Source organism: Mauremys reevesii, linkage group 2 (genome assembly GCF_016161935.1).
Source record: "Mauremys reevesii isolate NIE-2019 linkage group 2, ASM1616193v1, whole genome shotgun sequence".
Classification (NCBI taxonomy): domain Eukaryota; kingdom Metazoa; phylum Chordata; order Testudines; family Geoemydidae; genus Mauremys; species Mauremys reevesii.
Genome location: NC_052624.1, coordinates 79,748,043 through 79,761,105, shown reverse-complemented (window position 1 = coordinate 79,761,105; position 13,063 = coordinate 79,748,043). Strand labels below are relative to the sequence as shown.

Below are 13,063 nucleotides of genomic sequence, written 5' to 3'. Positions count from 1 at the left end.
TCCATCACAGAAATCAAAGGCTCTGTTGGGACACTGTAAGTAACAATTCCAGCACATACACAGGCAGGGCTTAACTTCCTCTTAGATACCCCCCACTCCCAAAATCAAGCCAACAACAACATATTAAAACAAGACGACTTAACACTAAGATAAAGATACAGCTCCATATATTAGTGGAGGTGCTGTATGCACTGATCATTACACTATCCCCCAAGGTACTGAACGTAGCTCTGTTGCATGGCTGCTAGAGGACCATATCCATTTGCAACTGAATGTCAGTGGCCTAGAGTTGCCAGGCATCTAGTCAAAAAGGGACCCTGGTGGCTCTGGTCAGCACTGCTGACCAGCCCGTTCAAAGTCCGGTTGGCTGTGCAGCAGGGCTAAGGCAGGCTCCCTGCCTGCCCTGGCTCTGCACAGCTCCCGGGAAATGGCCGCATTTCCCTGCAGCCCCTAGGCGCAGGGGTGATCAGAAAAGCTCTGTGTGCTGCCCCTGCCCCTAGTGCTGGCTCCATAGCTCTCATTGGCCAAGAACCACATCCAATGGGAGCTGCAGGGGTAGCACATGGGGGTGCAGGCAGTGCACGCCGCACAGAGAGGCCTGACTGCGCCTCTGCCTAGGGGCCAGACATGGTGGCCGCTTCGGAGAGCAGTGCAGAGCCAGGGCAGGCAGGGAGCCTGCCTTAGCCGTGCTGCGCCACCAACCGGGAGCTGCCCGAAGTAAGCGCCGCCCGTCTGGAGCCCACACCCCAAACCTCCTGCCCCACGTTGGAACCCCCTTCCTCGCCCTAACTCCTTCCCAGATCCCGCACCACCACCCGCACTCCAACACCTACCCCAGGTCAGAACCCCCTTCCTCACCCTAACTCCTTCCCAGATCCCGCACCACCACCCGCACCCCAACACCTACCCCAGGTCAGAACCCCCTTCCTCACCCTAACTCCTTCCCAGATCCCGCACCTCCACCCACACCCCAACACCTACCCCAGGTCAGAACCCCCTTCCTCACCCTAACTCCTTCCCAGATCCCATACCTCCACCCACACCCCAACACCTATCCCAGGTCAGAACCCCCTTCCTCACCCTAACTCCTTCCCAGATCCCGCACCTCCACCCACACCCCAACACCTACCCCAGGTCGGAACCCTCTTCCTCACCCTAACTCCTTCCCAGATCCCGCACCTCCACCCACACCCCAACACCTACCCCAGGTCAGAACCCCTTTCCTCACCCTAACTCCTTCCCAGGCCCCACACCCTGAACTCCCTGCCCCAGGTCAGAACCCCCTCCCTCACCCTGACTCCCTCCCAGAGCCCGCACCCCAACCCCCTACCCCAGGTCGGAACCCCCTCCTGCATCCAAACTCCCTCCCAGAGCCCTCACCCCCTCCTGCATCCCAATCCCCCACCCCAGCCCTGAGCCCGTACTGCACTCCAAACCCCTTGGCCCCAGCCCAAAGCTCCATCCTGCACCCAAAACCCCTCATCCCTGGCCCCACCCCAGAGCCTGCACCCCTCCCACACCTCAACCCCCTGCCCCAGCCCAGAGCCCCTCCCACATCCTGAACCCCTCATTTCTGGCCCCACTGCAGAGCCCGCACCCCAAGCTGGAGCCTTCCCCCTCCCTGCCCCCCAAGCCCCTGCCCAGCCAAGAGAAAGTGAGTGAGAGTCGGAGAGAGCAAGTGACAGAAGGAGCAGGGCTGGAGTGAGTGGGGGTGGGGCCTCAGAGAAGGGATGGGGCAAGGGTGTTCAGTTTTGTGCAATTAGAAAGTTGGCAACCCTACCGTGGTCCCTTGAGTGATCATGTAAGGCTTGTTTAACTATATATTCCCCCATTTCTTCCTTTGCCTGCATAGTAAGAGGATGCATGGATAAATCATTATATTACTGTATCTGCTTTGTTCAAGTAGATGCCTTATGAAAGGTGCTTTTGTGATGCCTTATGAAAGAGCACTTCCCGGTATGCTCCAGTAATGCCTCAATAGATAGAGAGTACTAAAGGTGGAACACACAGAGTTTGGGTTTTTTTAAATCTGGCTGCTATTTTGAACACTGCAAATTGACAGCAGCAGTGCTCTATACCCTGGGATTCAGCGGCAGCAGCAGCCAGCCTGTTTTGATGTGGAGAGGAACTGGATGCTCTGATGAGCACATGACTCCATTCAAGTCACAAGACAGGAGCTGCACAGCTAAACTTATTATTACACCATATCAGAGCTGTCAGTTTTGAGTCCTAGCACAGCATTGTGCAAAAGGGCAAGAGTTCTGGGTGCTTTCAGAATAGCACATATCCACCTCAGCATAGGGCTCCCTGTCATAACACTCCTCTTTCTTTGATTCACACTAATGTCACTAAGCTATATACTATGGCTACATTAAACCCTTTCATAATTGCCCTTAGTACAAGAATACTCCTCTATGACACTCAACATTGTTGACTCTCACTAATGGCATTACACTGAGGGTGGTACAACCAGCTTCTTTCAAACAATGTGCTGGTTGGTTATTTCCAGCATTCATTCCTCCTTCTTTCTCCTTCCCCTTGCTCTGCATTCTCATAGACACCACCCACTGCCTGGATATAGCATTCTTTCCCCTCTTGACTTCAACAGAGATATGCCATTCCCTTCTAGTCTCTACCTTCCTCCTTGCCTGCTGTGCACTGAAAGCCCATGAGGCTTAGGCTCCAAAGCGCCTAAATCACCTTTGAAAATGGGACTCAGGTGGCTTGTGAAAATCCTACCTTTTTCTCTCTCTCCACCCCTTTCCTAAGGTTCGCTTACTGCCCCAGTCTCTCGTTCCCCTCTTCCCCAACCACGTAGGGACACACTCCGCACCGTCTCAGTACTGTAGTACCATATTGAGCATTCCTGGAGGAAGGAATAGTGAACTGTCTTCTCAGAGTCTTCACCTGAATGAAGGAGTTGGGACGTTTATAGAACTCTGGAATATTCTGGTCTCTCGTGTGTTGCCAGAGTCAATGCTGTACTATGGCGGGAAGGGAAAGGTATACTTACATGGCCTCATTTTTAAAGGGCAATGAGCAACCACAAATCCTACTACAGACATTAATGGGAGATGTAAGTAATTAGCACTTTTTGGAAAGAAGGCTAACAGAAGGCACCATGAGAAACCTCAATATTGGCTATGGTTCAGCTATTGGCCACACAAAAAAACAAATTATAGCAATCGTTTTAGAAACATGATTCTTAAATTAAATTGTTATGAAGTTTTGATATCAAATCTAAAAGTAACCCCATTTCACTGCTGTAACCCTTGATCTCCCATCCTTCTCCCCTGCGTTTGTGACTTCCCCCCCTTGTTACATATTGTGTCTCAGCTTAGACAGTAAGCCCTAGGGAGCAGTGACCATATATTATCTGTATTTGTGATGAACCTATTACATTATGAAGGCTAGATAAATATGAATAATATATTGCAGTCCTATGGTATCTTCTACTGAAAGCAATATTTTGGGTACACAGGTTGGTCACTAATGAGTCTTTAATAGACTTCTGTACATGACAATAATAATAATACTTGGTTCTTATATAGATCTTTCCATCTGGCAATCTCAAAGTGCTTTATAAAGGTCAGTATGATTATTCCCATTTTATAGATGGTGAAACTGAGGCATAAATATTAAAATGACTTGCCCCAGGTCATCCAGCAGATCACTGGTAAAAATGGAAACAGAATCCAGGTCTGCTGACTTCCAATCCAGTGCTTGATCCACTGGACCATGCTGCCTCTCTATCTGGAAAAAAAAGATTCTGAAAAATCTCATGCTACCAATGTGTGCCTAGTTTTCACTTTAAATTGGCTAGTTACTTCAATCAGTTGTAGGAACTACTGGAGAGTGTTGTGACAGCTGCTAGTGGGGTGGGCAAAACTAATCACATGTCGGTTTCCCTAATGTGCTCAGCCAGTGATTCTTGATGGTAGCATGTGTTTCTGCCTTTACGTTCATGGAGAGCATTTAAATAGGTATCTGTTCCCTGTCTCTCTACAAGAACCTCACTAACATGACTAAGCCAATAGAAACCCGATCCTGAACAAAAGGACAAGGATTTCATTTGCAGACTTCCCACTGTACAAATGGAAGGTCTTGATGAAACAGTGTAAACTAAAGACTAAACCAAATTGTAAAAGAGGCTACTGAATAAGTGATATGACTATTCCTCTTGAGTTCTCCTTAGAAACAGGAGCCCCAATGGTCACAGCTGCTAACAGCAAACTCTGTGCTTCTATATCATAACATCCTGCTGCATTCCCCACTTGTGGCAGGGGCGGCTCCAGGCACCAGCACTCCAAGCACGTTATCTGTCTCTTCCTTCAGATCGTACATCTGAAGAGAGGTTCTCACAGCAGCTTTAGCTGGCAAAACTTCTGAGGCATTGCAGCACTGTGTGGATAAAATCCTGCCATCTAGCACACAAGGAACGAAGAACACAGGGAACCTCTTCCTCCACAAAGCCAGCAAGCCAGTATCTCTCCACGGTGCTTAAGGGGGCAGTATGAAAGAGGGCCAATAATTGCACCGCCTCATCCACCACATCTCTAAGGGAGTGCTATGAACATGCTAAACGGTCATGACTAGCGCTTCAGCTAGCTAGCACATATGCTGTGGTCAGCAGCAAGCACAATCCAGCAGCAGCAGAAACAGCTGCCTTTTTCAGTAAGAGCACAGTCTAAATCAGGGGTGGGCAAACTATGGCCTGTGGGCCAGATCCAGCCCCTCAGGGCTTTAGATCCGGCCCATGGCGCTGCTGGCATCACGTCCCTGCGGCCCCTGGTCGGGGGGGGGGGCTGAGGGCTCTGTGCGTTGCCTCCAGGCACCGCCCCCCGCAGCTCCCATTGGCCGGGAATGGGGAACCGCAGCCAATGAGAGCTTCGGGGGAGGTACCTGGAGGCAACGCATGGAGCCCTCAGCCCCCCCCCCACCGGGGGCCGCAGGGACGTGATGCCAGCAGCGCCGTGGGCCGGATCTAAAGCCCTGAGCCCCTGCCTGCACCTCGCACCCCTCCTGAACCCCAACTCCCTGCTATGAGCCCCCTTGTGCACCCCGCACCCCTCCGGCACCCCAACCCCCACCCTGAGCCCCCTGCTGCACCCTGCACCCCAGTGCACCCCAACCCCCTGCCCTGAGCCTCCTGGTGCACCCTGCATCCCTCCTGCAACCCAACTTCCTGTCCTGAGCCTCCTCCCACAGTCCGCACCCCTCCTACAGCCCTTCCCTGAGCCCCCTCATACACCCTGCACCCCTCCTCTGCCCCAATCCCTTGTCTTGAGCCCCTTCCTGTACACCGCACCCCCTCCCACACTCCCTCATGCACCCCAACCCCCTGCCCTGGCCCTGCATACAATTTCCCCACCCAGATGTGGGCCTCGGCCCAAAAAGTTTGCCTACCCCGGTCTAAGTGGTCCCACAGTCCACTGCCTCAATCTACTATGAGACATCTTGCCCTGGCTGACAGTGGGGGCAAGCCTGGCAGTTTTTTCCCCCGCCTCCAGCCACAGTAGGATCTATCCCTTTATTGTATGAGTTGGATCAACAGCACTGCAAACTACTGACCACATTTCAGTCTCAAACTTAGAGCTTCTCACCAGATAAGCTCAAGGAAATCAGCCATGGCACATGTGTTCAAGGGCACAAGCAATTTTCTTTGTGAACGGTGCAAACTAGATCAAAGAGTAGACTCTGGTCCTGAACAGAAGTGTCTGAAATAGCCACCTAGAGTAAATACCCATTTTAGTTCTGGGTAAAATGGGAGCCTTCACTATGTACCTCTTTTCTTTTGTGGGTTTGAGTCAGAAAGTTAATGTTAATTTTCCTAGTCTACCCACTGTGGCCATTATATGCCTGGGGACAAATTCTTCTCAAGCTACACCAATGAAAGTACATTAACCGGAACAGTTCAGCGTATATCTATACTAGATTTTTTTATCTTGTTCCTTGAGCTAACTGATCGCAATTAACTCAAGTTAACTAATAAGATTGTAAATTCTTCTGTAGCCAACTCACAAATGTTTGTTCCAGGACACACATGTTTTTTCAGCTGTGGTTCAACCTGGCTTAACTCTGAGGAGGTGTGTCTACTCTAGAGATTTTAAACTCAAGATAATTGATTGCCAATTAACTCTAGTAAACTAACACATTTGTATATGCTGATCTGGACACTCCACAAACATTTCTGCCTTGGAACAATCAATTCAAAGAACTGTGGTGTACAAAAAACCCATGAACCATTATCAGGAACAAACTTTTTTGAGAATCTGTACTAGAATCAACTTGAGTTATCTGGCAACTGATTAGCTCAAGTTACAGCAGCACCAAAAACTATACTATAAGCAAGCCTTGAGAGGTGAATTTCTCTGCACTGGGCTAGATTCCACCCTAGGTTATGCTGACTTGGTGTAACCTACAGCCCCAGCAGAATGTACACTTGGAGGTAAGGTTGCAGTGCATGCTTTTAACAACTTCTCTTCTTTTAGGGGATCCTCATAACCAACAAAATCTCAAATTTGGGCAACTATGGAGAGAGAGAGGGGGCATGGCTAGGGCATCACAGACGCAAATTGATCCAACACATTTGCCAGGCACCATCCACGCTGATGCTTCAGTTTAAAACTGATTCTGTAACAGGGTGGCATGTCCCTCTTGCACGCAACCCCTAGTCAAGTGTGTGTGTGCCTGCAGTCTCTATTTGTGGTGACCCCTGTTGGCGATTTCTCAGGTGGGTTTTCAGTGACTTAGCCTTCCGGCCAAGTCTCACACACAGTCTGTATGTGAAACAAAACAGACCCCGTTTGGGGTATACAGTCCACCAGGGGCCTGTTCCAGGACCCTTCTGTTGATATCTCTGTACCCATCCCCAGGCTCAGTCTTTAAATCGTCCCAACCCCAGTATGGGACCATATCCCCAGGGCTTCCTCACTAGAGACACTGTCTTCCTGCAGCCCTTCCTAGGCTCCGTCCTTACTCAGTCTTAGCAGCCAGCCAGGAGCTCCCTTGGTCCCTGCCAGCAATTGATCTGTCCATGGTCCTGCTGCTCCTTCAGTAAGTCAACCAGCTAGGAGCACAGGTCTCACTCCTCCAGCTCCAGGCAGCAACTGCCTGGCTCTACTTCTGCAGCTCCTTTTATGTGGCCCTCCCTGGCCCAAATTGGTTGCTCCCTGCAGCCGGGCCGAAAAGAGGGCGGGGGGAAGCTGGTACAAATTACCAGGGCCCAGCGGTCCAGAAGGGGGCCTGGGGCCCAGCTTCGTCAGCCCTCTTTAGTCCGTCCGCCCTTGCTGGGGGGCCCCCAACATTTTTTTCACTGGGGCCCGAACCCGCTCTTGGCGGCCCTGCCCTGCAGCTCTCTTTATTTTTACTTTATTAATATGCTCAAGACATATTGGTATTTTGCATCAAGCAGTTATCATTGTTTATATATCCTGTTCTTTTTTTTTTTTTAATCACACCTATGAGAAGAGTAAAAGTTCAACCTATTCCATATCTGGAACAAATACAGAGAACATCTGTTTACAAATTCCATCCTTTTTAACTGGACTATAGGTATTTTCCCAGTTTTTCAACTTTGAAAAATAGCCAATGGATTTCTAAGTAATTGTTGGCACTCACAAATTGCAAGTATGGTACAAAATCCCTGAAAATTAGAACAGCCAGCATTAAACTTACACTGGTGATAAGCTAATTATGATATCAAAAATAACTTTATGATAGGAAGCTATAGTACTAAATAGCTTTACAAACAAAGCAGATCAGAATAGTTCACTAGGGGAGAACAGCATAGTAGAAAACATTCTCAATGTTTGCATACCTAGTTTTAATTCTGACTGTTCTGTGTTAAAGTCAAGCAAACAGACTGCTATTAGATCCAGTTAGCATATAGAATTGCTTTTCCTTATATAGGTAAAGCCGTGAAATGTAACTGCTACTGGTTAAATGGTTCTGCAAATGGAAAACTGTCAGAACTTTTTTAGTTTTGTGCAATAGCATTTGGTTCCCAGAATTAAAACTGCAGAGGCATGTTATATATTAGTGGATTTGGATTTGTTGTGGGTTTTATTTATTTATTTATTTTTGGTCTTTTGAACTTTCCTGCTTAATCTGGTTTTTTGAATTAAAAAAATTCAGCAGCAATGGAAAGATGACAGCATCATTCATCAATAGCACATTCTCACTTCTGATTTACTTCCTGGGAGAGCTATAGGATTTTAAAAGACTGATCCTGCTTAGTTTTGCCATTAACTTCTCTTTCACAGCAGCTTCTCTGAACAAGCTACTACATCTATGTAGCCTGAATGCATGAATGCTCTCTGTACTTACAGAAGGAGGATTTTCTCAGTTTGATTATAGATTCTGTAGTTTTGCTGCACAGCCATTTATTCATAGTACAATTCAGTCCCTTTTCATTTTTTGTGGTGCAGTCAGTTTAATCCTTAGCAGCTTTAATTCTTTTCAACAATGGCTTTAATTATCTTTGGTATAAACTTCACATTCAGCATATTCTTAAAATATTTTCCATAGGCAGTTATTCAATCCACCCTATAGTTTTGGAGGAAATACATAAAATCTGTTTCTTGTGAAGCAGTTGGCTAAGATGTATGCCTACCACAGGACTACAATGGGCTTTTTTAATTGGCTACAGTTCAAGATCTGTTTAAACAGGCTGCTGTCTTTCAGTCACTGTTCTACTTTAAATGCAATATACAAGCCATAGATTCCAAATCCATTAGGATATTGAGCATCAGTCTTGCGCCTTTGGTTTAATATTGCCAAGATGCATCTCAGAACACATATCAATGACTGGTCTTGGCAGGCATTTTACAGGTTTTATTTTAAACAGCCTGCTTTGTAAAAATGACCTGATGCTTTTCATGTAAAGATTGGTATTAATAACAACCTTCTTCTCCCTCTCCACCGCTTCATAAAGACAGGAATTTATCTATGCACTATTTCCAATGCATGCCTGTCTGTGCAACTGCTTGCTAATATATAATTTAATATTCTCAAGATGTAAAACATTTAAAATAGAATACAATAATTTTAATTACCAAAGAAAACTGCTAGGCATATTTGAGTATCTATTATCTTAGATCACATTTAATTTAGAATTTAAAAACATCAAAAGAAATCAAAATACAGAATTTAAGAGTGGAGCCCTTTTTCTATTTTACTCTATGCTTGTGCACCAGAAAATCCTGCTGCATCCATTCCTGGCAGCTAATTTATTAGAATAAAGAGACATCATTATTGCTTACCTCGGTAGAAGTGCTAAAGCTCCCCTAGACTGCTGTGGAGAAAGCACAGCCTCATTTGCACATACACACACAAACTGATGTTCCTTCCGATCTGTCGGCAACCAAGAAGGCCAATAGCACATGTTGCCTAGCATCGGTCACATGACAGCGCCAGCCAATCCCCTAAATGTTCTTTGCAGTGCCTACTTCTGCTTTCCAAATCCCAAGGGATGTTTTATATAGCTCCCAGCTTGTTCAGGTCAGACACAATAGGGAGAAGCAGAAGTCTCACCCCACTCATTTGTTTGGACTAGCCTCACAAGAAATAGACACTTGGCATTATTGAGTGACCACTGCGAGGTCACTGGAGTCAGGCTGGTAAAGGATCTCTGGCTGCGAGAATGTACAAAGAGTCCAAACAGGAGTCAGAGTCTTTTTCAGTGGGACACAGAGCAGAGCGAAGTAGCTGTTAGTGAAGCACAGCCACTGAATATAAATGAGGACATACTGTTGCAATAACAGGGACAGGTTATTACAGCGATTACAGGCAGGATTTACAAGAGCTGTATTGGATTAACAATTATTATACTGAAATGGGAAGTCCTGAATTTAGAGGGCCACTTTAAAAAGGTTAAATATATAATGAAAGTAAGTGCTGTAAATAAACAGTATTAAAATAAGATAACGTTCTGCTCTAACACTATTTTGGTTGCTGCAAAGGCTTTCTGTGGCTCCTTTAACAATTGAGTCAACATTTTGTGGGTCTTACTTATCTCAGCTATTGATCTTCCACAGTAACTCTTGTAAATCTTGAACAAGGGCAGGAAGAGACCATCAGAAGAAATCTGTCACAGTTCTATCATTCCTGGTCTAGAATAATAATATTTACCAGTGTTAGAGCAGTTCTCAGCCAAGAATCTCAAAGCACTGTACTAATGAATGTAAGTGTCATTATCCCCATTTTACAGATGAGGAAACATTTTCAGAGAGGTTGATGTGACTTATCCAAGGTAAGCAGAGCAGGTGAATCACAGTGCCAGGAATACAGCTCAGGAGCCCAGACTCCCAATCTAGTATCTCACCCTATGCCATGCAGCTTGCTAACAATTCGCTTCCTTTGCTCCTCTTCCCCCATCATTCTCATGTATATTTTTTCTCTCACATTTTTCAATATTCACTGATGCCTTTTTCCATTGCAATATAGATATTCGAACCAAATGTAGCTGTTGTATGTCACTCCTTCAATTTCTGTTACATTAGCCTGTTCATTTTTTTTGCTTCACTGAGAGTAAAAAGTGTGCAAGAAACCCAGGATCAAACTTTCAAAGTAGCACAATAAGCTTCGAACACATTTGAAAGTTCATAGCAATAAGTCAGTGAGCCTGAAGCTCACTTAGTGTTTGCAAACTTTTCAGTATTCCATCCAACTTCGGAATGAGCTGCTGAAGGTAAAATATTACTAGCACTGAAACTATGGATTATTCAGTGAGACATCCCTTGACTCATGGAAGAGCACCAACTGCCGCACCACTGTTTATAATCCTCCACTGTCTTTTCTTCTTTTGCAAAATATTGTCCTGCTCTTGTCTCATATTAATATCATAATGAACTGCTCAGTCCAGGTCACAGAACACTGTTAAAAACAACACTTACAATGCTCTACATCTTCGAAGTGCCATACAAACACAAAATAATTAGTCTAATTAGCTAACTAATCTAATTAAATGAACAGATACAATGAACCCAGAGCCAGACATGAACTGTTAAACTCTGCTTCTCCTGTATGATGAACAAATGGATATAAGGACAAATTTTCCATCAGCTTCCTCAATTATAGCCACCAGTTTGTGAATCCATCTGTTTATAAGCACACAACCTGCATAATCCTATCTTCTATAACAGGCTGTGGAGTCGCAGCAGTAGCCTTCGGGCTGGCTGTGGTCCCTACATGAGCACATGCTAATGGCCAGCGGATTCATGTAGACAACCCATCAGCCTCTTCCTACTCCATGTTTGGCAAAAGAGCCCAAAAAGGAAGAGCCGAGGCCCAATGATATCTCCGGGAGGGGAGGGGGGGGAAAGAGTGCATTCACATACCACAAACTGCACCACCCCATCCCTTGGGTAATAGAACTGCATCATTTCTACCGCACCGAGTGCCCTCCACAGCCACAAAAGAGGGGGCAGGATTGGATTCATACTCTAGTATGTGGAAATGTGGGGTCTGCACATGCAAACTGGACATTTTAAGTGCACAGTTAAGGAAGCCCACTGAAAAAGTGCCCATTAATGTCAAACTCTACTTTGTCAGCAATAATTTCAATAAGCAATCAATGTGATCAAATACCTCCTCTTTGAGACAATTCAGCCTTCCACACTCTTTTTAAGAAATTCCTTGTTAAGCATCTTGGTTATGCAGACTCAGCAGTTATTACACGTTAGCTGGCAATGAATCCTGTTGGACGCAAGTAACAGATTAATTCAGGACCACTGCTGATATGTGAACCTGATACAGAACCAATGTGGGCTACAGAAGAAGAAAAAAAATGCTGAACCTAAATTAAGAGAAAACAATCTTTGAATGGTTGAAGAAAAGTTTATCTTGCTAAGTATTAAATGTTCAGTTTAATCAACCTGATTATTAACCTGTTGGTAAAAATCCTTCTTGTTGATTGGCAACAGCTGTTTTTTAACAGAGGTGTTTGACAGCTTCTGTAGAACTGTTGAAGTGGGGGTTACACAGGCACCCACACATTTAAGTACACAGTGTGTGTTTGTGTCTCATTACAGCGGCTAATCCATAAAGAACGATAAACGTTTACTGTAGCTATAGGTAATGCAAGTGTTTCTTTAGGTCAAGAAGGAGAAGGAGCATGCTTTTAGAGGTGACTATTGTAGGTTCAAATCCTGCTAAGGACCTAAATGGGGCAGGAGCAGAGACAGAAAGAGTACCATTGTACATACTTTTCTTGAGGCAGCCATATGTGAATGACAACTATCACTCTATGTCGTAAGATTGTTGACCAAAGTTAATGAACACCTTTATTCTCCACAAACAGATAGAATCAGTTTGTCTGAGTGTCCATCAAATGTGATAAAAGACATCTTAGAATTTTTCTCTGTAAAAGCCTGTTCTTATATAGTTGCTTAGTGTAATCCAGTGGAACATCTTAGCAGCTAAAAACACATTATTCTAGTGTAAGCCACATATGAAAACCATATTTCATAGAAATTATTTGGGTGTCCTTGTAGAACATGCCTGAGGTTAACCAGTTTATGCTCTTGTTTTTAAACCATCCAGCATTAGTTATCTACAGGTTAAAAGATGCTTTTTATCAAAATAAAAACTAATATTCAATCTCTTCAGAGATCTATAATGTAAAAGGATGATAGGACTATCTCTGAAGAACAAAAATTGGTGAGCCTGACTCCTTAGAATCACTATAAGACAGACAATTATAAAGATAGGTTAAAATGATTTGGATTTCTTCCTCAGTGGAAGAACAGACACTTTGAGGTAACCCAGTGGAAGTTTTCAGAATTATCAAAGTATTCATAAATTTACGATATACATTATTCCCTCTACAAAGCAGAAAAAAAGAAATAAGTTGCAGAACCAAAATATATTAAAACTTTGGACTGAACAGGCAACTAAACTAGAACTGTTTTACACACAGGATAAAAAAATTGACTTTATGAAAAGGATAGTAGTTATCCAGTAAGATGAATGAAGGAATGAAGTACTTTATAAATAAGCTCAAGGGATAACAGGCCTCTAATTGTAGATGAATTAATTAGTGTACACCAGAACCCATATATGC

At 44.9% G+C, this 13,063-nt stretch overlaps 1 protein-coding gene across 1 annotated transcript in view; it reads right to left on the bottom strand.

Moving 5' to 3' along the window:
* TMEM108 (transmembrane protein 108) overlaps nt 1-9,396 on the bottom strand; it is a 239,179-nt gene extending 229,783 nt beyond the window's left edge. The window contains exon 1 of the mRNA XM_039527732.1: nt 9,264-9,396. The gene's annotated coding sequence lies outside the window, so the exon portion shown is untranslated. The remainder of the gene's footprint in view (nt 1-9,263) is intronic.
* Nucleotides 9,397-13,063: the final 3,667 nt, after the last annotated feature.